The sequence below is a fragment of the Bos taurus genome, chromosome 2 (genome assembly GCF_002263795.3).
Source record: "Bos taurus isolate L1 Dominette 01449 registration number 42190680 breed Hereford chromosome 2, ARS-UCD2.0, whole genome shotgun sequence".
NCBI classification, from domain to species: domain Eukaryota; kingdom Metazoa; phylum Chordata; class Mammalia; order Artiodactyla; family Bovidae; genus Bos; species Bos taurus.
This window is the reverse complement of record NC_037329.1, coordinates 135116541-135140022: the sequence shown is the minus strand read 5'-3', so window position 1 is coordinate 135140022 and position 23482 is coordinate 135116541. Positions and strand designations below refer to the sequence as shown.

General features: G+C 57.6%; 1 protein-coding gene across 9 annotated transcripts in view; it reads left to right on the top strand.

Annotated features, from left to right (window-relative positions):
- ARHGEF10L (Rho guanine nucleotide exchange factor 10 like) overlaps positions 1–23482 on the top strand; it is a 169735-nt gene that overhangs the window by 14933 nt on the left and 131320 nt on the right. For 3 of the 9 annotated variants that reach the window (XM_024975402.2, XM_024975373.2, XM_024975346.2), the window contains exon 1: positions 2369–2452. The exons of 3 other annotated variants lie outside the window; for them this stretch is intronic. The gene's annotated coding sequence lies outside the window, so the exon portion shown is untranslated. 9 annotated transcript variants of the gene reach the window in all.

Below are 23482 nucleotides of genomic sequence, written 5' to 3'. Positions count from 1 at the left end.
CATCGGCGGATCTTCAGATGTGTTAAGAGAAGCCAGCAGTCCAGCAACTCATGGGAAATCTCTCAATTGTTAAATGTTGGGAGCTAATTAACAACATTAACAAAATCACTGTGGGCAAAACAAAAGGCTTCCGTCGGCTCCATTCATCCTACGAGCTGGTGGATCACAACGCTGGCTCCAGAGGGGTCTACTGATAGGCGTCCGAGGGTGCTCACTTGGTGAGGGTGCTCACTTGGTGTGCTTCTAACCTCTGCCGGGTTTTGGGGACACACTGGGAGCCCGAGGTATGGCCTCCACCCCCAGGCTTGGATCATAGCTTCCCTCAAGACAGTTCAACTGCCTGAGAGACAGTTCAAGTCAGTACCTACCCAGAATCAACTAACAGAAACAGAAGTGGCAACAGGAGCAACTGACCAGAGGGTGAAGCGCTGTCGAGCTCAGTGGGAGAGGAGGTTGGGGAGCAGGGGCCGCGTGGAGAGACGTCCTGGAGGTGCGGGGCCTCTGTTAGACCTGGGAAGAGGGTGGGCTTCAGCGCAGCCAAACCTGGGACAGGTGTTCCAGACCAGAGGACTCACGAGGGCTCAGGCCCAGGAGGGGCTGGGACAGGTCTGGACGGTCGTGGATGCAGGTCCAAGGGCTTGTACTGGTTTTCTCTGTGCCAGCAGAATCCGAATGTCTAAATTCTGGTCCAGGGCTTAATGCCATGAGCTCTGAGGTCACCCGATAGACACCTGATGATGTTCTTGCCGCTTTTCTGGCATTCCTGAAACCTTCCTCCATTGTTCATTTGTCCCAGGGATGGACAATCCAGAAGTGCAGGGGCCTTGCCTGTCTCGCTCCATGATGTCTCCTGTGTGCCTAGAATGATGTCTGGAAGCATAACAGTGTTAGTTGCTCAGTCATGTCCAACTCTTTGCGACCCCATGGACTGCAGCCTGCCAGGCTCCTCCATCCATGGGATTCTCCAGACAAGAATACTGGAGTCGGTAGCCATTCCCTTCTCTAGGGGATCTTCCTGACCCAGGGCCGCCTGCATCTCAGGCGGATTCCTTACCATCTGACCTACCGGGGAAGCCCGGAACATAATAAGTGCTCAACAAATATTAACTGGCTATACACTCTGAGCCGTGTTGCCCTAGGCCTGGGGGTTAGGATGATTCTGAACAACTCTTAAGACAAGCTCTATGGGGTTTATGTTCTCGTGTGGAGATGGACAATAAACAAGCAACCCCAACAATGAGGAAGATGATTTCAGAGAGCGCGGACTGGTGTGGCCTGTCTCGCTGGACTGCAGAGGCCTGTTATCCGTGTCTCCTTGTTGAGGGGGCAGGGCCGAGGTCTCTCTGGTTCCTTGTTTCATTCCTAGCCCCTAAGACTGGTGCCCAAACAGGGAGTAGTTAAAAGAAAAAAAATGGTGGTTTTTTTTTTTTTTTTCTGGTTGTTTGAATGAATAAACACAGGCCAACACAGACTGCAGCCTGCATAACACCTGTGCCCTTTGGAGGCTGCAAAACTCATCATTATCAACCCGAGTAATTGCTGATAAGCCTGAGTGTGAATTTCTTTGCAAATAGGGAGGTAGCGGGGGCAGTGTTTAACAACAACAGGGATAATCTTAATTAATGGCCTGATAACTGTAATTAATTGCATCATATCCGGATGCGTCTTTGGATTTCTGAGAGGGAGTAACTAGTGTTTGGCAGCTTTGGGAGCTGGAAGGGAAGGGTGTGCTAGGATCTCCGGTCTACCGCTTCTTTCCTGGGTGGGCTTTGCCAAGTCGCAGCTCTAAGCCGCGGTTTTCTCATCAGGAAAATGGAGCCACATGGCAGGCTGGCTGCTAAGCTCAGAGCCCTCACTGCCTGCAGCTGCCAGTGCTGTGGTCCTGAGGCTGTCCCCGGAAACGTGTGCAGGGCTGGTCGGAGCCCTCAGGAGGCCCCTCTGCGGCTGAGACTGGATGGGGGCCATCGCAGGTCTGACTTTTCCTTTGGGCCAACCTAGGCATCCTCACCCCTCTGGGGAGAGCCCGGGGCAGACTCCTGGAAGGGGGAGAAGCAAGAATGGGCGTGAGAGCCCTGCTGGGAGGCCTGGGGTGGCGAGGGGACGCGCGGCGGGCGGAGAAGGAGTGGGGGCCCCGTGTGGCCCGGGGGTCTCTGCGGGCGGGCGGGAGGGATGCAAGCCGCGGGGCCGGCGGGGAGCTCCGGGGGCGGCTCCGGGCCGCCCGGCCCGCAGGGGTTAAGCGGTGACCTCAGCCGCGGCCGCGCGGGGGGCCGGGGCGGCGCCGAGCGCGGGGCGGCGGCGGCGGGGAGCCGGGCGGCGTGACCTCGCGGCGGCCACGGCGGCCAGCGGCGGCGCGGGGCGGGGCCGGCCCGGCCATGGGCGCCCGCGGCCGCCGGGCAGCTGAGGCGCGGCCGCCGGCGCCTTTGTGAGCGGCGCGGACAACAAAGGCCGAGCGGTGAGTGCGGCCCGCGGCGGGCGGGGGCTCCGCGATCCCGGTCCCGGGCCGAGCGGCCCGCGGGCGTCCCCGCGCCAGTCCGGGGCCCCGCTCCGTCCTGTGTCCCCGGGGAGCCGCCCCCGCGTGTCCGGGTGTGTCCGAGCGTCCCCGTGTCTCTGGGGGAGGCTCCCGGAGCCGCGTCTTCTGTCTGAGTGTGTGGGTCAGCCCTGCGTCCTGGAGTGACGGCATCGCCCGAGTGTGCGCCCCCCACGGCCGGCTCTGTGTTGCTCGGGTGTCCCGGCCTCTGCACAGCCCCGGTGCGGCCTTTGTGCATCAGCGTGTGCGTGTGGCTGTGCGTGTGGCTGTGTGTGAGTGCGTGTGTCTATGTGTCTATATCTGTGTGTGTGTCTATGTGCCTGTGTGTGTCTGTGTGTGTTCTTTGTGTGTGTGTCTGTGTGTGTGAGTGTTTGTGTGTCTGTGTGTCTCTCTCTATGTGTCTGTGTCTGTGTGTGTGTGTTCTTTGTGTGTGTGTCTACGTGTGTGTGAGTGTGTGTCTCTGTGTGTGTCTATGTGTGTGTGTCTGTGTGTGTGTGTGTCTGTGTGTCTCTCTCTGTGTGTGTCTCTCTGTGTGTCTCTGTCTCTGCGTGTCTCTGTGTGTGTGGCAGGCTCTGTGCAGACAGCGCGGGAATTCTCACTCGCACCCAGCGCTTCCCTTCCTCTGGTTTCCGCGGCCTTTAGGTCCTGCTGTCCCTGTGGTTCAGCTCCCCCGCGCTGACCCGGGGTCCCGGGATTGGGAGGGGTCAGGGAGTGCTCTTCTTGTTTCTGCTCCAGGCAGGCCTCTCCCACCCTGGAGCCCTGCCTGGAGGCGGAGCAGGGCGGCCTCCTGGAGGAGGAGAGTTTGGGAGGCAGGCGAGGACGCCTGGGCTGCTGTGGGGAGGCCCCCGTGGAGCGCAGTCAGGCCTGGCCTCTGCTGGAGGCAGAAGACGTGTGTCAGGGCGGGAAGGCGAAGACCAGCCTCCCGGGCCCCCGGGCCGGTCCTGAGATGGAGGCGCCCCTGACACAGCGGAGCCAGGGGGCAATGCTTCCTCCCTGTCCCAGGCAGGGACCCTGGGCAAGGGGTCAGGAAGCCCCCTTCAGCCTGAGAGCCCGAGGACCCTGCCTCGGGCCACGCAGGGATTGGTGGGGAGGGGTCTCTGGCGCTGAGACTGGCTCAGAGCCCTCGGCCCCGCCGGGGCTTCTGTCGGGGGCGTCCCGCCCCTCTCCGGCTGCAGCCCTCCGCGGCTCCCCAGGGACAGAGGGCAGCGGCTCGCTGAGCACTCAGCCCTTCCCTGCGGGCCCTCTGTCTGTGCTCCCAGCACAGTGCCCCAGAGCGTCCGGGCTCCGGGGATGGGAACCACGCACCCTGTGACTGGGGTAAAACCTGTCTGAGGGGGCTCCAAACCCTTCCCCCGGCACGCGAGGCCTCGGGTGGGGCGGGGGGCCATGTCTTTCTCACTCCGCTGTCCCTCCTGCCTTCCCATCCGGGCCCCCCGCTCCTTGCTGTTCCGTCAGAGGACCTGTGCCCCCGGGGTTCCCTCTCTCCGGAAAGCTGGTCCCGTTCTCCCCTCTTCACGTCTCTCCCGGGGTCCTCCTCCTCTCCGGGCAGCAGAATTGCCGTTGGTGGTGCTCGCAGAGCCCTCGCTGTGGTCGGAGTGAGTTTTTACCGGCCCCCCGTGGACCTGTAGGCCTAGGAGAGCAGGGTCCAGATCTGTCCTGACCTCCAGGCCTAACGCACAGGAGGCGCTCAGTAAACCGGTGTTGATTACCGGGATGACCAGGAGCTAATGGTTCCTAAATTGTGCTGTTTCTCAGTTTAGCTTTGAAGGGGTGTGGGGATTCCACTTGGCAGACTTCCTGGGGCCCTGGTACCAGGTTCATTTAAGAGGAAGGCCCACTGGGTTCCCTGGTGGCCCAGATGGTAAACAATCTGCCTGCAGTTCGGCAGACCGGGGTTTGATCTCTGGGTTGGGAAGATCCCCTGGAGAAGGGAAAGGCTCCCCACTCCAGCATTCTTGCCTGGAGAATCTCCATGGACAGAGGCTACACAGTCTGTGGGGTAAGAAAGAGTCAGACACGACTGAGCGACTGACACTGCTATTTAAATAAATGGTGAACCAACAGATAAGTGAATAATCTTTATGGAGCCTGGTATGTGCCAAGTGCTGGGCTAGCTGGTGCGCATAGGTCATCTTTTAAACAGCGGGAAGGAGCAGAGTGGAAAGAATATGACCTCAGATTAGTTTGGAAAAGACAAAGTGAGTGATGCATACTGCGTATGTGTGTACAGTAGTAGCTCAGATTTATGTTGCTCTTTCCATGTACACTCGCTGTTTCTGCAACTGCTCCGATATTTAGGCAGTGAAGCTGGCTCAGACCCATTTTACGGGTGAGAAGGATGAAGCTCAGCGTTTAAGTGACTGCCGAAGGTCACAGTTAGAGAAGGACTCAAGCCGGGGTCTTCCTGGCCGCCCAGGCCTTGCTCTCTTCTGCAAGCTTGTCTTTAGTACCTCTGGATTCCCATCTGCTGTCTTTGCCCTCAAGACCGGGAAAGACAGTCAGACTCGTAGACGGGGAGGGGGCCAGAGTTCTCCTGCCGCCCCGCCGGGCCGCCCGGGCCCAGCTCAGCTCCTTCCTCGCCGTGTGTCCCCAGCGAGTTCCCTGGTTTCTCTTTGCCCTGATGGGGGGTTGGTGTCACTCCCACTGGAGGCCTAGTCTGATGAGCTCCCGGAGCGGCCTGGCCCCTCGCAGCCTGGGCCTGGCCCCGGGCAGTCGTGTGCTGGGCCCCGTTTGTACCGAAGTGCGAGAGCCGATTGCTAAGTGTTAGCATTTTGCGAGCTGGGCTGTGAACTTGCAAGCTTATAGTATATAGTAAACTGGCTGTAGTGTATAAATTTATACTTAAATAAATTATACTGAAAACAAGGGTAATAAATACTCAAACTGTAGTACTTCCTTATTACTTCAGTTTCTATTATCTGTGTTTGTGGTTATTTGTATCTTTTGTATGTATATATGTTTCTCTCTCTCTCTGTCTCTATCTGTGTATATATAAAAATATATACCTATGCAAATCTCCCTCAACTTATGATGGGTCCTGATAAACCCATAGTCCATTGAAAATCGAAGTTGAGGGAATTCCCTGGTGATCTAGTAATTAGGAGTTAGTGGTTTCACTGCCAGGGCCCAGGTTCCATCCCTGGTCGGAGAACTAGGATCCTACAAGCCACATGGTGTGGCCAATAAATAAATTAAACGTTAAAAAAGAAGATATCATAAGTCAAAAATGCATTTAATACACCTGCTGCTGCTGCTAAGTCACTTCAGTCGTGTCCGACTCTGTGCGACCCCATAGACGGCAGCCCACCAGGCTCCCCCGTCCCTGGGATTCTCCAGGCAAGAACACTGGAGTGGGTTGCCGTTTCCCTCTCAGTGCATGAAAGTGAAAAGTGAAAGTGAAGTCGCTCAGTCGTGTCCAACCCTCAGCGACCCCATGGACTGCAGCCTTCCAGGCTCCTCCGTCCATGGGATTTTCCAGGCAAGAGTACTGGAGTGGGGTGCCATTGACCTGCATTATAGCTTAGCCTCACCTACCTTAAACAGGCTCAGAACACTGCCATTAGCCTATAGTTGGGCAGAATCGTCTAACACAAAGGCTGTTTTATAACAGAGTGTTGACTGTCTCATGCAGTTTATCGAACACTGGACTGAAAGTGAAACGCAGAATGGCTGTCTGGGCGCAGAGTGGTGGTAAGCGTCTGGGCTGTTTACCCTGGAGGTTGCGGGTCTGGCCGGGAGTGGAGGCATGCTGCCCGGCCCCACGTCACGACAGAGTGTTATCCTGCACACGCCGCCAGCCTGGGAAAGATCCGGCCTCAGAATTCCAAGTGCGGCTCCACTGGACGCGCACTGCTTTCAGAGCATCGTAAGACTGTGCAGTTGTAAATGGGGCCTTCGTCAGTGGGGGCTTAACGTCTACCCAGCCGCTGCCGCCCGTCTCTTCCCAGCTCTGGGCTCAGTGGTTCACCTTGTAGCTTGAAATTGGCCACAGTCAGAGAATCGGATGCAGCAGTAAAGAATCCACCTCCGAAGGCAAGAGATGCAAGACACCTGGGTTCCATCTCTGTGTCGGGAAGATCCCCCCGAGTAGGAAATGGCAACTCACTCCAGTATTCTTGCCTGGAGAATTTAGGCGAAGAGTCAGACACGACTGGGCGACCGAGCACACAAGAGTATTTACAGCACAGAAACTGGGAAACACTGAAAATCAAGCCACCCCTCCTTCCCCCTCTGGAGAACCAGTGGTTAGACATCCACATGCATGCCGAGGGGATCTGGCAGTGGGCTCCCCGGGCACAGCCCCTCCCTGGAGCTGGCATTCTGACGTGGCGACCCTCCAGGGTCCTCACAGGAGCAGACTGAGCGTGGCAGCTCACCCTGGGGCGGGGTCTGCTGGGATGGCAGGGGTACACTGAGTAAGTGGCCCTCAGATGAGCTCTGCACTTCAGGCACTGAGTGCTTACCTTCCCGGGCACGTCGGATATGGATGCGTTTCAGTTAATTGAGAGCCTGCTTGGCCACTGATGGGAAGACCATGCTCAAGACGGCCCAGGTATCTGGGGGGCCACGCGGCTGGCGTGCCCGAGGAGAGGCTGTGGCCAAGCCGAATAGCTCGGGGCTGCTGAAGGTGTCGTGGCCGGGACGCAGGTGGCCGGCGCTGCCTGGGGCTGGCTTCGGCAGCAGCGGGCAGGACGCATCCGTATGGAGTCAGGGGCAGAGCAGAATCGGACTGTCGAATGGGCAGGCTGTAGCTCTTGGACAGTCTGAGAGCCCTGGCTGGGAGAGGGGTGTGTGCCCAGCTACATACAGGAGGGTGTGCAGAGTGCGGCAGAAGAGTGGGTGGGGAGGGGCAGGGGTCTGGGTGGAGGGAACAGCCAAGGCTCAGAGCCATGAGCTATTGGAAGCTTAGTGAGCTAGGACTCAGTGAGCTAGGAGTCTGCAGGGCTTGCGACAGAGCAGGGCAAGTCCTGAAACTTTCTCAAGTCTGAGCGCCCAGCATCATCGGGGTACCTGCAAAGGAACCCCGCCACACCTCTCCTTCCAGGGGCGTCGTGCTCTATGAGTCATCCGTGCCCCTCAAAGTCTATAGTTTGGGGGGTTGTTTCTTTTTATCCCCTAAACTTGTTGCTACCAAGCATCTGTGGCTGGTGGACTCTTAAAAGATTTCCATTTTAATATCAGGCCAAAAAAAGACAGAGTTGGGAAGGTGTATCTGCTTCCTTCTGTTCACCCCAAAGATAAAAGTAGGGTTATTTAGGTTATTCGGTGCCTTTTCTTTCTTCCTTTTATTTTTGGTTTCAACTTGTGGCATGTGGGATCTCATTCATAGTTCCCTGACCAGGGATTGAACCCAGGCCCCTGCACTGGGAGTGCAGAGTCTTAACCACTGGACTGCCAGGGAAGTCCTGGTTATTCAGAGCTTTTGATTACCTCTGCTGCTCCTGCCCTTCATTTAGGCAGATAATCAGGAGCTTGGTTTTTAAAGACAACTCATGCTTATATTTTATGGAAGACATTTTTCATGCATCAATTCATTTAACTCCCATACTGATCTTGCAGATGGGTACCATTATCCCATCTTAGAGATGAGGGAGTGTGTTAGTTGCTCAATCATGTCTGACTCTTTGCAACCCCATGGACTGTAGCCCTCTAGGCTCCTCTGTCCATGGGGTTTTTCAGGCCAGAATACTGGAGTGGGTTGCCATTCCCTTCTCCAGGGGCTCCTCCCAACCCAGGGATCGAATCCTGCATTGCAGGCGGATTCTTTACCATCTGAGCCACCAGGGAAGCCCCACGGATGAGGATACTGAGTCTTGAGACTCAGTTGAGAGGTTGAGTGACTTTCCCAAGGCCACAGCGTGAGTAGCAGGGTTCAAACCCTGGGGCCCTGAGCTCTTGCTACAGTCCCGCTCTGTTCTGTCTCCCTTCTCCCTTTGAAGAAGGGAGGGAGCAGAGACTAACCCACGTCTGGACTTTCACACACCTTGCCCTTCACTGGAAGGATGTGTGTCTTCTCACCCACATAGCTGTGTTCATCGCCCCGCAGTTTAGGGTTAAGGCCTAGAACAGAACTCGGTGCTCAGAGGGACCGCTGGGCCTGGCGTCTGGAAAAAGCAGACAGTAACGGCTGGTGTTTGGGAGAGTGCTGACGGCCGTAGCTCATACTGAACGCGTGGCAGGATCGGCAGCGGGCACAGGGCTCAGGGAGCTCGTTCCACCCTGACGAGTGGCCTGTTTCATCAGCTCCCCTTGCAGCTCGGGTGGGTTATCTCACCTGCCCAGAGGATCGGAGGCAGACCCGGCTCTCACCCCTGTACTGTGGAGCCATGCCACCCCTTTCGGGGCCTGGCTGCGCCCCTGACGGCCCCTGGCAGCAGGACGCACACACGGTGGGGACTCGGGGCAGGCGACGGGTCGCTCGGCTGGAAGTACAGGTTGTGCCCACCCCGGGTCAGAGCCTGCGCCAAGCCATGGGCTTTACCTTCCCCTGACCAGCCCTTCTGCCAAGGAGTTCACCTTGCCACCAGCCTGCCGGGAGGGTGACTTGGTCCAGGCCCCCCCACCGCCTTCGTGCAGGGACAGCCCAGGTCTGGGGCAGGGCGGGTGGCTTGGGGTGAGCCCTGTGCACGGCTGCGCTTGGGGCCTGAGGCGGGGCGGTGTTTCTGGGGCTGAACCCCCTGCTCCCCGAGAGCCTGGCCCTCACAGGTCCTCCCCCCCAGCGGCTCCTGATCGGGCGCGTCCGCGAGTCCAGCACTGAGCGGGAGGCGGGAGCCGGCTCCCGTTGCTGCCCTCTCTGCACTGTTTGAAGTGGGCAGGCTTGGCGCAAGCTTTAAAAATGTGGGCTTTTTATTCAATTTCCCTACGAAAACAATGGTTTAAATTAAGTAGAGGCATAACAATCTCTGGAAATTGAAGAAGAATATTCCTGAACCCAGACATTACTCAGAACCTTTGAATTTCTTTTAAAATCAGGGTTTATTTTACTGTTAAATCATGCACATATTATGTGACCATTGACGAAAACTTGGAGCGCTCAGGGAGAAGACGTTTAAAATCGGCCTCTGTCGTGCCACCTGAAGACAACCGCTCTCGGCACCGCGGTGTGCAACCTTCATTTCTTCAGCGGTTCATCTGCTCAGTCGGCAGGCGCCCCTTCAGGGCCCACAAGGGCTGGGTCTGTGCAGGGCACTGGTGCCCTGCTCCTGGCCAGGCCTTTCTCTGCCGCACCTGCATCGGCCCCTCTGCATCTGTTTCCTCGTCTGTAAAGTGGGGTCATAGGTCATACAAGCACCCTGCTCAGGACCGGGCCTCGCCCCGACCAGAGCCTGGCAGGGTTGCCCGCAGTCGCTGCAGGGAGAGAACTTGCCCTGTGGGTCTTTTGTGATGAAAGCCAGAGAAGTCAAACAAGGCAACAGACGAAACGGTGTGCCAGGAAACTAGCCCTGGAAGGGAGCAACCTGGTGTGACAGGGCGGGAATAATGGGGCGGGGCTGGGGCGGGGGCGGGCGAGAAGGGGTGCGTGTGGGGCGAGTGGTGCAGACTCTGTCAGCTCGAGGCGGTCAGGGGCCTCTGCGGGAGGCATTTAAGCTGAGTCTTTTTTAAAAAATGTATTTTCAAAGTTTCTGGCCACACCACGTGGCAGGTAGGATGCTAGTCCCCCGGTCAGGGATCCAACCGTGCCCCTTGCATTGGGAGTTTGGAGTCTTAAGCCCTGGACCCCCAGTGAAGTCCCCAAGCTGAGTCTTAAGGGACCCCTCCCTCTCCCCCTGCGCGGAGCAGAGAGGGCTGTTCCAGGCAGGGGCACAGCAGATGCAAAGGCCCCGAGGCCTGGTTTGCAGCAGGCGAGGGGAGGGAGCAGTGTGAGAGGCAGGAGGTTGGGATGGTTAATCCAGGTACAACAGGAAGTCTTAGGCAGTCTCCTTTTAGTTACCCGTAAGTACTTTATTAATGAAATACGATGCCCAAGATTTCAGCTATTAACAACGCTGGAAAGAAGTTTACCTTTTTTCAGATAATTTATTCAGAAATAAACTGAGTGCCTATGACGTGGAAGCACTGGGGTGGGTGCTGCGGGGCGAGGGCCTCACGCACGGATGGGAAAGGGGAAGCCCTGCCCGCAGGTGGCCGTGTGCCCCCAGCCGTCCCTCCAGCCCTCCACGGCCCGCTGGAGCCTCGTGGGCTCCAACGTACCTCGGGGAAGGGTCCTCTGGCTGCAGGAAGAGAACCGGCCCCGGGGGCCGGGTAGACTCGGGCCTGGATGAAGGGTGACCGTGGCCGGGGTGTGAGTGGAGGCCACGGGGCTGGAGAGAAGTTGTCGCATTCAGGTTGCTTATCAGAAAAAGAGTCAGCTGGAATTGCTGGTGGATTGGTCATGGGGTGGTCACCACTTCCCTCGTGGCTCAGACAGTAAAGCGTCTGCCTACAATGCGGAAGACCTGGGTTCAATCCCTGGGTCATGAAGATTTCCTGGAGAAGGAAATGGCAACCCACTCCAGTATTCTTGCCTGGAAAATCCCATGGACGGAGGATCCTGGTAGGCTACAGTCCACGGGGTTGCAAAGAGTAGGACGCAACTGAGTGACTCCACTTTCCTTGGTCATGGGGTGAGGGAAAGAGAGGAATCAAGCGGAGTCAAGACTTCTAGAATCTTCTTTTGAGTGTCTAGGTGGGTGTTGATGTCATTTAAAAAAGGTGGTTCAGAGGAGGCTGGAAGCATAGCTTTGGAGAATCCAAGAATCCAATTGGGGTCGGGTTTGAGAAACTGGCTTAGAAGTCCAGGCGCGACGTGGGGACCCTTGGTTGGGTGTCATTAGCATAGAGATGTGCAGGCGGGACCATGCGGGGTCAGGGGCCACGCAGGGGTCAGGGGGCACGCAGGGGTCAGGGGATCCTGGAGGCTGCGAGGAGGCGGCTGGGCGCTCCGGGAAGGGAGAGTGGGGTGTCCGCAGCGCAGAGCTGGTGTCGCCAGGGCTGCAGGCTGTTGAGAGTGCAAGTCAGACGAGATGGAAGCACAGAGGCGGGTGGGCCTCTATTGTCAGAGCACCTCTGGAAGATTGATGGGGCTGGAGTCCGAAGTGGGAGTGGCTAAGGGGCCAGGAGGGGACCAAGTGCCAGATGCTGGCCAAGCAAAGAGGGGTTGGGAAAAGGTGTCCTGGGGGAGGGAAGTGGGGAGACCCAAGGGAGTGGCTTGTGCTGGGGGCCAGGACGGCTTCAAGAGGGGACAAAAACAAAAACAAAAGAAGTTGTTTTTCACTTTTTGGCTACACCCTGAAGCATGAGAGATCTTAGTTCTCTGACCAGGGATCAAACCCGGCCGTGCGTTAGAAGGTGCAGTCTTAAGCACTGAACTGCCGAGGACGTCCCCAGGAGCCTGTTCTTTAGGCAAACGAGAGAGGGTGGTCCCCGGTGTGATGAAGTGGGTGGGGGTGGTGGGGTGAGGTGCTGGGCCCTTGATGGGCATTCAGTTCAGTCACTCAGTCGTGTCCGACTCTGTGCGACCCCATGGACTGCAGCACACCAGGCCTCCCTGTCCATCACCAACTCCTGGAGTTTACCCAAACTCATGTCCATTGAGTCGGTGATGCCATCCAACCATCTCATCCTCTGTCGTTCCCTTCTCCTCCTGCCTTCAATCTTTCCCAGCGTCAGGGTCTTTTCTAATGAGTCAGTTCTTCACATCAGGTGGCCAAAGTATTGGAGCTTCAGCTTCAACATCAGTCCTTCCAATGAATATTCAGGACTGATTTCCTTTAGGGTGGACTGGTTGGATCTCCTTGCAGTCCAAGGGACTCTTAAGAGTCTTCTCCAACACCACAGCTCAAAAGCATCAATTCTTCAGTGCTCAGCTTCCTTTATAGTCCAATTCTCACATCGATACATGACTACTGGAAAAACTATAACTTTAACTAGACGGACCTTTGTTGGCAAAGTAATGTCTCTGCTTTTTAATATGCTGTCTAGGTTGGTCATAGCTTTTCTTCCAAGGAGCAAATGTCTTTTAATTTCATGGCTGCAGTCACCATCTGCAGTGATTTTGGAGCCCAAGAAAATAAAGTCTGTCACTATTTCCACTGTTTCCCCATCTATTTGCCATGAAGTGATGGGATCAGATGCCATGATCTTAGTTTTCTGAATGTTGAGCTTTAAGCCAACTTTTTTACTCTCCTCTTTCACTTTCATCAAGAGGCTCTTTGGTTCCTCTTCACTTTCTGCCATAAGGGTGGTGTCATCTGCATATCTGAGGTTATTGATATTTCTCCTGGCAATCTTGATTCCAGCTTCTGCTTCATCCCGCCTGGCATTTTGCATGATGTACTCTGCATATAAGTTAAATAAGTAGGGTGACAATATACAGCCTTGACGTACTCCTTTTCCTATTTGGAACCTGTCTGTTATTCCATGTTTAGTTCCTTTTTTTTTTTTTTCCTATGTTTAGTTCTAACTGTTGCTTGATCTGCATACAGATTTCTCAAGAGGCAGGTCAGGTGGTCTGGTATTCCCATCTCTTTAAGAATTTACACAGTTTTCCATCCCAGCTCCTTAATGGGACCAGGGATGCTTTTAGGAAATGGGAGAAGATGGGGTAGATTTGGATTGTCCAGAAGGAAGGTTGGAGACAGTCCCAACTGACAGCCTCGTGTTTCTCAGTAAAACCTTGAGTGGAGGGTGGTGAGGTCAGGGCCCACCAGGACTATGAGGGCAAGAATGGGGAGGGAGCAGGCCGCCCGGGGAGGTCATTCTGTAGCCCCTAAAGGAACGGGCAGAGATGCCTGGGTCCCCACAGTGGCGGAAGCAGCCTCTGACCCCTGTTGTGTGGAGAGAAGGGAGCAGAGAGGTCGGAGGCTGGTCTGAGATGGCTCAATGGGGCTGAGCCCCCGTTCCCTGACTCTACGGAGTCTGTGTTCTCCAGGGCACTAGGTGGCTGGGTCGCTGGACACGGGTGGCAGATGAGGGCAGTGCCTGAGCCGGTCGGGAGGGTGGTGTCCAGGCTCTCGGAGGACCCTGCAGCAGAAGCTCAGCGCCCTGGCACGCCCACGTCCCACTTGCCTTCCCCAGAGGTCAAGTGCAAGGAGTCCCCTTTTCCTGCCAGACACTGAACTCCGCCCCCAGGGGGATTGACTCTCCAGCCCTCACCATGGGTGAGCTGCGGGTGCTGGGGGAGGGGGAGAGGCCCGAGAGGTGAGGTGCACCCGGGCAGGGGGGTGAAGGCACGCGGCCAGCGAGTCGGCCACCCCACCCAGGGCTGCCCAGCCTGCCGAGGACGCCGCCGGAGCTCACGAATCTGTTACCTTGTTGTCATTTGCTTGCGTTCCTCCCCGCCTGGCACGTTTGTGTTGGACACTTACCAGGAGCCGGGCGCTGGGCTCGGAGCTAGAGATGAGTGAGATACGGTGACCAGGTGTCTGGGGCGGGTGTTGGGACAGGAAGGTAACTGATGGGGCGGGGGGGTGCGCCTGACCCGGCAGAGGTGCTCAGGGAACTACCCCGGGGCAGGGGGTGCTGGGCGGAGCAGGGAGAGGAGGTGGCCCCGGTGTGCGCAGGGGCTGGGTGAGCGCACTGTACCGCCCCGCCTGGCAGAGGAGGTGTGGCCCGGGACCCCGCCCGAGAACCTGCTGTCTCACTAGGACCTCACAGTGTATCTTGTTCAAGAGTTTCAGTCTGGGGAGGGACATGATCAGTGTGCTCAGAACTTTCTGTCCTGGGTGGAGACTGCGTTGGAAGGGACAGGAGAGGTCAGGGAAGCCTTAGAGCTGTCACAGGCGCTCTGACTCCTGGGTCATTGTTCAAACTCTGCTGCCTCCTCCGTGCTTCCCAAACTCTGCTCATTTCTCTTGACTGAAGAGGTTCCTGAGACGCAGAGAGGTTAAGCAACTGGCCTGAGGCCACACAGCGTGGCAGGTACTGGTTCCTCAAGTGAAACAGCCAGAGTCTCAAGGGTGGAAGCAGGTGGTGAGTAACTCGCAGAGAGGGGCTCGCTGGAGTCCCGTGGACCATCACCGTCTGCAGGCCCCCTCGTGCCTTTAAGTGTTGGCCTTTGGCGTCCCAGAGGACGGGTGGTGCCCCTGGGGGGGGCAGGGGAGGAGCTGGGTCACTGCTGGGAGCTGGGAACCTGCCTTCCCAGTAGCCAGCCCTGTTTAAGCAGTTTCCTGGGGCATTGGCTCCCTCCCCAGTGAGTGACTGGAAAACTCTGGGGCTGGGCCAGGTCATGTGAGGCTGCGGGGGGCGGTCTCAGGGCGGAGGGGCGTGGGGGGCAGAGGCTGTGTATCATTGATGCCAGGAAGAGGCCTCCTCCTGGGGGCGGGGAGACACGGGGAGGAGGTCCCAGGCCCGGTCACTTGGGCGGCTGTCTCGGCTCTCTGGAGTCTGCTCTACCCACCTGTGAGGCAGGGTGATACCGAACGTGCTTCCAAGGGAGTGGAAAAAATACACAGTGTTCGCTGAACGTGCCGGGCAGTACACATTGTCTTCTTTCGGTTCTTTTTAGGTTTGTAGGGTCATTGTCTCCATTTTACAGATGGGGCAGCTGAAGATCAGAGAGGGTAAGTAATTTGCCCAGTCACACAGCTCGCAAGTGACAGAAGGTAAACCTTCTGTGCCTGGCTCTGGAGCCTCCCCTTGAAGCCCCTCTGGGCCCCTCAGACTTCCTTGGCAAATCACCCGATACGGTCCTGAGGGGCTTCTGCTTTCTGCCACCCCACTTTGGGGGCACCCCAAAGCTGGTCCAGCCCCTTAAGTTTTATCACAAGCCCTCAGAGCCCCAGTGGCCCGAAGCCCCTTGGTCATCATTTCATGAGCTTCCCAGGTGGCTGAGCGGCAAAGAATCCACCTGCCAATGCAGGAGACGCGGGTTCGATCCCTGGGTGGGGAAGATCCCCTGGAGAAGGGAATGACAACCCACTCCAGTATTCTTGCCTGGGAAATCCCGTGGACAGAGGAGCCTGGCGGGTACAGTCCACGGGGTCACAGAGAGTCGGACACGACTGCAGGACTAAACAGCAATGTCATTTCACAGCCACGTGGGGGCAGCACTTCAGAGATTCTGACCTTCTGCCCTTTTACTGCCCAGGGCCTCAGGAAGAGCCGTGGCTGGGAGCCCAGCAGCTGGGTTCTACTCCCACTTCCTCAAACCAGCCAGGAGAGCGTGGGCAACATTTCACCCTACCCCTAACTTCACCCTCAGCCTTAGTTTTCCCTTCTGCAAAAGGGGCAGATGGAGAATCTAGGGTCTCTTAATCTGATGCTCAAGCTGGTTTTAGAAAAGGCAGAGGAACCAGAGATCAAATTGCCAACATCCGCTGGATCATGGAAAAAGCAAAAGAGTTCCAGAAAAACATCTATTTCTGCTTTATTGACTATGCCAAAGCCTTTGACTGTGTGGATCACAATAAACTGTGGAAAATTCTTCAAGACATGGGAATACCAGACCACCTGACCTGCCTCTTGAGAAATCTGTATGCAGGTCAGGAAGCAACAGTTAGAACTGGACATGGAATGACAGACTGGTTCCAAATAGGAAAAGGAGTTCGTCAAGGCTGTATACTGTCACCCTGCTTATTTAACTTCTATGCAGAGTACATCATGAGAAACGCTGGACTGGAAGAAGCAGAAGCTGGAATCAAGATTGCCAGGAGAGATATCAATAACCTCAGATATGCAGATGACACCACCCTTATGGCAGAAAGTGAAGAGGAACTCAAAAGCCTCTTGATGAAAGTGAAAGTGGAGGGTGAAAAAGTTGGCTTAAAGCTCAACATTCAGAAAACGAAGATCATGGCATCCAGTCCCATCACTTCATGGGAAATAGATGGGGAAACAGTGGAAACAGTGTCAGACTTTATTTTTTGGGGCTCCAAAATCACTACAGATGGTGACTGCAGCCATGAAATTAAAAGACACTCCTTGGAAGGAAAGGTATGACCAACCTAGATAGCATATTGAAAAGCAGAGACATTACTTTGCCAACAAAGGTCCGTCTAGTCAAGGCTATGGTTTTTCCTGTGGTCATGTATGGATGTGAGAGTTGGACTGTGAAGAAGGCTGAGGCACGAAGAATTGATGCTTTTGAACTGTGGTGTTGGAGAAGACTGTTGAGAGTCCCTTGAACTGCAAGGAGATCCAACCAGTCCCTTCTGAAGGTGATCAGCCCTGGGATTTCTTTGGAAGGAATGATGCTAAAGCTGGAACTCCAATACTTTGGCCACCTCATGCAAAGAGTTGATTCACTGGAAAAGACTCTGATGCTTGGAGGGATTGGGGGCAGGAGGAGAAGGGGACGACAGAGGATGAGATGGCTGGATGGCATCACTGACTCGATGGACATGAGTCTGAGTGAACTCCGGGAGTTGGTGATGGACAGGGAGGCCTGGCGTGCTGCAGTTTATGGGGTTGCAAAGAGTCGGACACGACTGAGCGACTGAACTGACTGAACTTAATCTATGAGTATGAGGGTTCTGGTTTCCAGGAGTCTGCAAGAATCAGATGTTTGCCACTTTTTTCCTACTTCCCATCCTCTGTCCCTTGAGGGGGAGGGGGAGATTGAATCGAGAAAACCTCAGGGAGCCGTATAGTTAGGTAGCGCATATGGTGTAAGCACTGACGGGCACCACTGTGTGCCCGGCCCAGAGTGGGCCGCTTCGTGTGTAACTGAGCGGCAGGCTCCCTGATAACGGGGAGGTGGGTGTTACTGGCTGCGCTGCAGATGTGAGAACTGAGGTCTGACGAGGTTGGCTGGCTTTCCCGAGGGCCACGCCATAGTTACCTGCATGCGAGGGCCAGACTTAAACGCCTGGGAGCAGCGCTGGGGGTCCTTGTGGGATCGTCTTGCCTCTCAGCCCATCATATGGAGCTTTGGGCAAAACCCGCCCTCTGGGTCCCATGCCGTCCACCCACCCTGGAGCAGCGGTGATGGGGGCCCGATCTGCACACGCTCGCTGGATGAGTCACAGTGGAGATGTTGATGGGACCACGTCCGGGAGAGCAAAACCGCACTGAGTCCGCTGTTGGCCGAAGCTCAGCCTCACGGGTAGCCCGGCCCTGGACGCAGGCCGCGACCGTCTCCTCGTTCGCCGCCCCCTCCCCTCCCCTCACTGTCTGCAGTCTGTCCTCTGTCTTCCCGAGAGGACCCTATAAGCACACTGGGTGCCGTGGGGACCCTGGAGGCGGGCTGCAGGCTCATCCCCCCGCCCCAGCCCTGTGACTTGGGCAAGGCCTGTAATCCTCTCGGCCTCCAACCTGCTTCATCTGTGTCACGATTTAAGCAGACTCTGAAGTCGTAGCACTTTGCTTTCTACACTGGTGCTTCATGGTCTGACCACTGAACACTTTTTTTTGCGGTAAGACTCTACTAGCATATTTCAGGACACAGGTGTTCCCCAGAACACTTGTGCAGACTGAGAAACACTGATGTTGGTGGTTTCCCGGGACGGTTTAAACTCAGGCCCTGTGGACTGATTGCTGAGTTTGGGGGAGCCTCCCTACTGAGCTGTGATAATGAGCCCCCTCTCCAATCTCCCTGGAATCCATACCAAACTGTTTCTGCTCCTTCCATTCTCTGAGGCCCCCTCCTCCCTGGAGCGCGAGGCGCTTTATCACCGTCCGTGGTGGAGACGGCAGGAGCCTTCCGAGGAAAGCCACGCTGTCTTCCAGGGGCCGCAGGACTGGCTGAGGTGCCCCGCTCACCCGGAGCAGGCTCGGAGGAGGGGAGGCTGGGGCACGGGCCCCCGGCTGCTGGGCTGGCTCTGCCCCTCACTTGCTGCTGACCGTGGACGAGACGCAGGCCTCAGTCTCCACACCCGTGCGGTACGCGGCTGGGTGTGGTGCCTGTTGGCCCCTTAGGGCTGATGCTTCGAGCAGTGGGCACACTGTTGTTTGGGTTTTTGACCACATGGCATGCAGGATAGCGCCCCGGCCGGGGATCGAAGCTGCGTCCCCTGCAGTGGAAGCACGGATTCTTAGCCAGGGAAGTCCGTGGGAGTGGGCACAGTGGGTACCTTTTCGTCTCATGCCTCCCCTTGCCGGCTTCTTGGAATCACCCAAGGTGCCCTGGTTTTCTTTTCTGGCCGTGCCATGTGGCTTGCAGAATCTCGCTTCCTGGATCAGGGATTGAACCTGGGCCCAGAGTCCCAGCCACGAGGCCACCAGGGAAACTCCTAAGTGTGCAGATGGGAACTTTTCTCTCTCAAGAGGTTAGATGTGCCTGATGGTGCCGGATGCAAGCAGGTGCCCTGAGCACCCTGGGGACCTGGAGTCAGTAATTCTCATACGCTCTTGCTGCCATCGCCCCGACAGCCTGCAAAGAGTGCCCATTCTTGAGCCTCACCCCAGGAGACTGTAAGCTTGTAGGCTGGGGTTGGACCTTAGAATCTACATTTTGAAAAGTCCCCCTCTCATTCAGGTTGTTCTGAAGTCAATAGTTCAGGGGCCACACTTTGGAAAGGGCTGTTAGACTCTTTGCGTTGAAGAAGGCTTAGGAGAGCGACAACCTGCCAGGCTCGGTGATGGCTCCTCGTGACCCTGCTCCATGTTGCCCCCTTCCTTGGTCACAGCCTTCAGTAGCCAGCTACTCTGCTTCTTACAAGCTCGCATTTCCCAAGCATGGCCGATTATCAGAATGCACAGGAAGCTTTTGAACAAAATGTGGGTTCTTGAGTCTCACCCTTAGTGATTCTAAACCAGCAGATCTTGGCTGGGATCAGAGGTCACCGAGTTTAGAACGCCCTCCAGGTCTTTTTTTGGTTGTTTGCCATTCTCGGGTGCAGTGGTCTAGGTCTGGGGAAGGCATTCAGGACATACCTGTCAGGTCAGACGCAGTCTCGGACATCACGTCACGTGTGCTACAGCCTGGTGAAGGGGGCAGAGTGATCACGTAGGGGTGTTCAGCCAGATGGGGAGACGTGTCTAGAAAATGACCAGGTCAGACTAAATACCTGGGCAAAGCTGGTTGTTGTTCTGTCACTCGGTCGTGTCCGACTCTCTGTGCCCCACGGACTGCAGCACGCCAGGCCTCCCTGTCCTTCCCTATCTCCCTGAGCTTGTTCAGAGTTATGTCCACTGAGTCGGTGATGCCATCCCACCATCTCTGCCTCTGTCTGGCCTCCTGGTAAATTCCAGACTGAAGCAGAGCCTGAGACGGGTGGCCTTGGCTCACTACTCATGGACCCTGTCATTTTTCATTCACTTAGTATTTTATCTACCCACCCATCCGTCCATGTATTCCTCCATCCATCCATAGATCCCTAATCCACCCGTTTGTTTATCCATCCGCCCTTCACTCTTGAATCTCCCATGTGCTGAGGGCTGCCCTGGGCACCGGAAGGACAGGCATGGAGAGCACTGTCTCTGCGCTCAGGGAGCTCACTGTCCCGTGGGGGAGTCAGAAAACAAAGCACATGATTCCCGTCTGGAGTGTTAGTCTCTCAGAGGGCTGAGTGGCTGGCTCCCCCAGTGGGCCTCTTGGAAGATTTCCCTGAAGTTGGCTTGTGTTAAGGTTCAGAATGTAGATGGGTGGGTCCCAGGCAGATGACACAGGGCACGGCTTCCAGGCCGAGAAAGGGTCAGGAGGAGGCAGGTCAGTCTCACGTCCGCAGCCGCCTCCCTCGGTCCCAGCCTCCCCTTCACAGGCCCACACTGGTTTCCGGGGCCCTTTGGAAATGGATCATCATCCGAGGGGCTTGGAGTCTTCAGAGCCGGCTGCTGCAGGCAGGGCTTCTCACTCGTCTGTAGGGTCATGGGAGGGACCCTCCTTCCCCCAGCAGCCTGGGCCTGGGGGCCTGGGGGCCTGGAGGGACTGGGGTCCATCACCCCTCCTGGCCCAGCTCCCTACCCCACCCACTTCACATCCCCACTTGGTTTGAGTTCTCAGGGCTGAGTGATTCGGGCAGGTCTGATGCCCTAGAAGATTTGGGTCATAAGCAGGTGAATATTAATCACGGAGTCTACTCCCAGGGAAAACCTGTTTGGGCTGGCTGCCTGGAGGACCGCCAGGTTCTGCGCCTCCCGCCCAGCTGAGGGGTGGGATGGGCAAGCACCCTCCAGCGGCGGAGAGGGAGAGGGCAGGTGCTCCGTTCCGCGTGGCTGCGTTCGCCTGACTCTCCTGTCTCGCCGTCAGCAGCGGTGGTGTCTGGTTTACAGTGGGGAGGAAACCGAGGCACTGCGAAGGCAGGCGGTCTGCCTAGGTTTGCATAGCTGGGGAGGGGCGGGGGCTGGAGCTGGGCCGGGAGGGTCTCCCGGCAAAGCCCCGCTTTCCCCACGCTGGGCTCCCAGCAGTTTCTCCGCTCCTCTGGGGCCACTCCAAGGTGCCGAGGTTTGCTCTCTGGCAACTCTGAGCCGGGGCCTCAGGGTCTCCTTTTGTCAGGTGGGGGCAGGCTGGCATGGGGTCCCTGGCAGGCAGGGCCGGGCCCAGGACACCCGGATGCAGTGATTCTGCAGGTAGGATCCCAGGAAGCTTTTCTTCTTTGCAACATACAGAGCTCTCCTGGGGCCTGGGCATGGCTGTGGGACTGACTGCCTGGCTAATCACCTAAGCCTTCCCTTGGGGACCCTGTACAAGGGGGACACCCAGGCCCCCCATCCCTGTCCTCCGGGAGCTGACCCACCAGCAGGAATGAGGACATAGGATCGGGGCTTAGGGAGCTGGTCCTGCTACCTTTGTGACCATGGGCGGTGCCTTCGTCTGGCTTAGCTTCCACAGCTCCCTCTGAAAGATGGGAACTGTACTTTGTGCCTCATCAGGCCATGGTCGGGGGTGGTGAGACTGTTCCCAAAGCTCCTGGTGTAAAGTCGGTGCTCAGCTGCCCGCCCTCCTCAGGCCCTCACGGGGTAGTCTTCTCAGGCTGAGAGTGACCCGCAGGTCTGAGAGGGGCTTCCTGATGCCCGCAGCCCCGGAGTGTGGGGTCGTCCTGCAGGCATTGGGGATGGGGCAGAAGAGGACGGGGGGATGTGGGTCAAGCTTTGTCCAGGAGGGAGCAGGAGGCTGCCTTCGGCTCGGCCCCCCACCCCCAGCCCCGTGGGCAGTAGCAGCCCCAAACCCTTGGCCCTTCTCCCAGACCAGACAGTCAGAGCGTGGGAGAGGAAGTGACTTGTCCTGCGCTGGTGGGAGTTGGTGGCAGAGCCAGCCTGACCTCTCACCCAAGGCCCACGGGCCCTGACGCTGCTCTGTCCGTTGCTGGGGCCGCGGCCCCCGGGCCTGCCCCGGAGCCAGCTGAGACCCGCATATTCTGGGGTGCGTGACTCACAGGCTGGCCCTGCCTCCGCCAGCTTGCTTCGGGTGTTCCTCTCTTTGCTTTTCCTTAATAGGGTCTCCCGTGGCGCTCGCCTGTGCTTTCTCGGGGCCTGGAGGGGCGGTGGCTTTGCCCCGGGAAACGTGTCCTGGGGTGCTGCTGGGCGGCCCGGGCTCAAACCTGGGGGAGTTCGGAGGGCGGCGGGCTCTCTGCTCTCCGGCTGCCTGACCTCGGGCAGGTCACTGTGCTTCTCTGAGCCCCGCCTTCGGGCTGGGTTCAGTTGCACCCACATTTATTGACCCCTGTTGGCTGCTAGGTGTGGCGCTGGGCCTTTCGGGCAGAGCAGCGAGCGGACTCAGCCGCGGTCCTCTGGGAGCCTCGAGAGAGAGGGGCCCGTCCCGTGGGGACCGGGCTGCTCCATCCCGAAGCGCACGTGAAGCCCCACACCTGGCTCCTGGTTTCACTAGAAGCTCAGCGATCCAGTGCATCTGAGTCCGTGCCAGTGAGAGCAGTCGCTGGGCTCCCCTGTCAGTTCCTGTCACTCGGATTTCACACCTGTGAGCAGGAAAGCGCAGGACCTAATTCTGGAGGGACGGCCTTGGTTGTCCGTGCATGTGGGCAGTGTGAGTCAGCGTCCTGGGGGTGAGCTGAACCTGCCGTGTTCCCACGTGTGCCCTGACCTTGGCGAGGAGGACGTGCGACCCAGGTCACATCGCAGGCCGTTCACCCCCTGGCATGTAGCGGGCACCCAAGAAGTGTTTGCTGAGCTAAAGAGGCGGACAGTGGCGGCCTGGGACTCCTCCTAGCAATTGACATGTGGAAGGAGGGCCAGCTTATGAGCGTCCATGCAGCAGGGAGGAGCCTTGTCCTGGAAAACTCCACAGGACCGAATGAGGGCAGGTTAGACCTTTCTAATGGGAGAGCACCCCTGTGGCTCAGACTGTAAAGAGTCTGCCTGCAACGCGGGAGATCTGGGTTCGATCCCTGGGTCGGGAAGATCCCTGGAGAAGGAAGTGGCAACCCGCTGCAGTATTCTGGTCTGGAAAATCCCATCGACGAGGAGCCTGCCCTGAGGGGCTTCAGCCAGGCTCGGCCTGATGTCTGGTGGCCCTCCCCGCAGCAGAGGGGAGGGCGCTGGCTGGTACCCAGAGGCACAGTGGGGCCTGGGTCACGGCCGTCCCTGCCTGGGGGCCTGCTCCAGTGCTGGGCTGGGGGCTGAAGGGGTGAGGGTGGATCCCTGGTCTCTCGGGAAGCTGCCTGCTGGGGGCCTGCTCCAGTGCTGGGCTGGGGGCTGAAGGGGTGAGGGTGGATCCCTGGTCTCTCGGGAAGCTGCCTGCCTTCAGCCCCCAGGTGGTTCCTGTGAGGATGCCCCGCAGGACTTACTGTCTTTGCGTCCCGCTGCCTTGGGAGGGGCCCGCTTACTGAGGCTCTGCTGGGGACGGCGTGGCCAGACCCCTCGCCGGGGCCCTGGCTAGAGCACCCTGTCTACCGGTCCCCCCGCTTCTCCTCTTGACATGCTGCCCGTGGGGGCCCCGTCCTACCAGCGCCCCCGAGTGGGGTCCTCCCGGTCCCACCGCTCACCTGAGTGCTTCCCAGACAGCAGGGCAGCCCAGTGCAGGGTGCCTGCTCGAGGCTGAGGGACGAAGGTGTGACTGTCCCGGGGTTCCAGGCACAGCCCTGCAGCCAGGTGGCCTGGTGTCCGAGCCCAGCTCCCCCGTGTGTTGGCTGCGTGACCTTG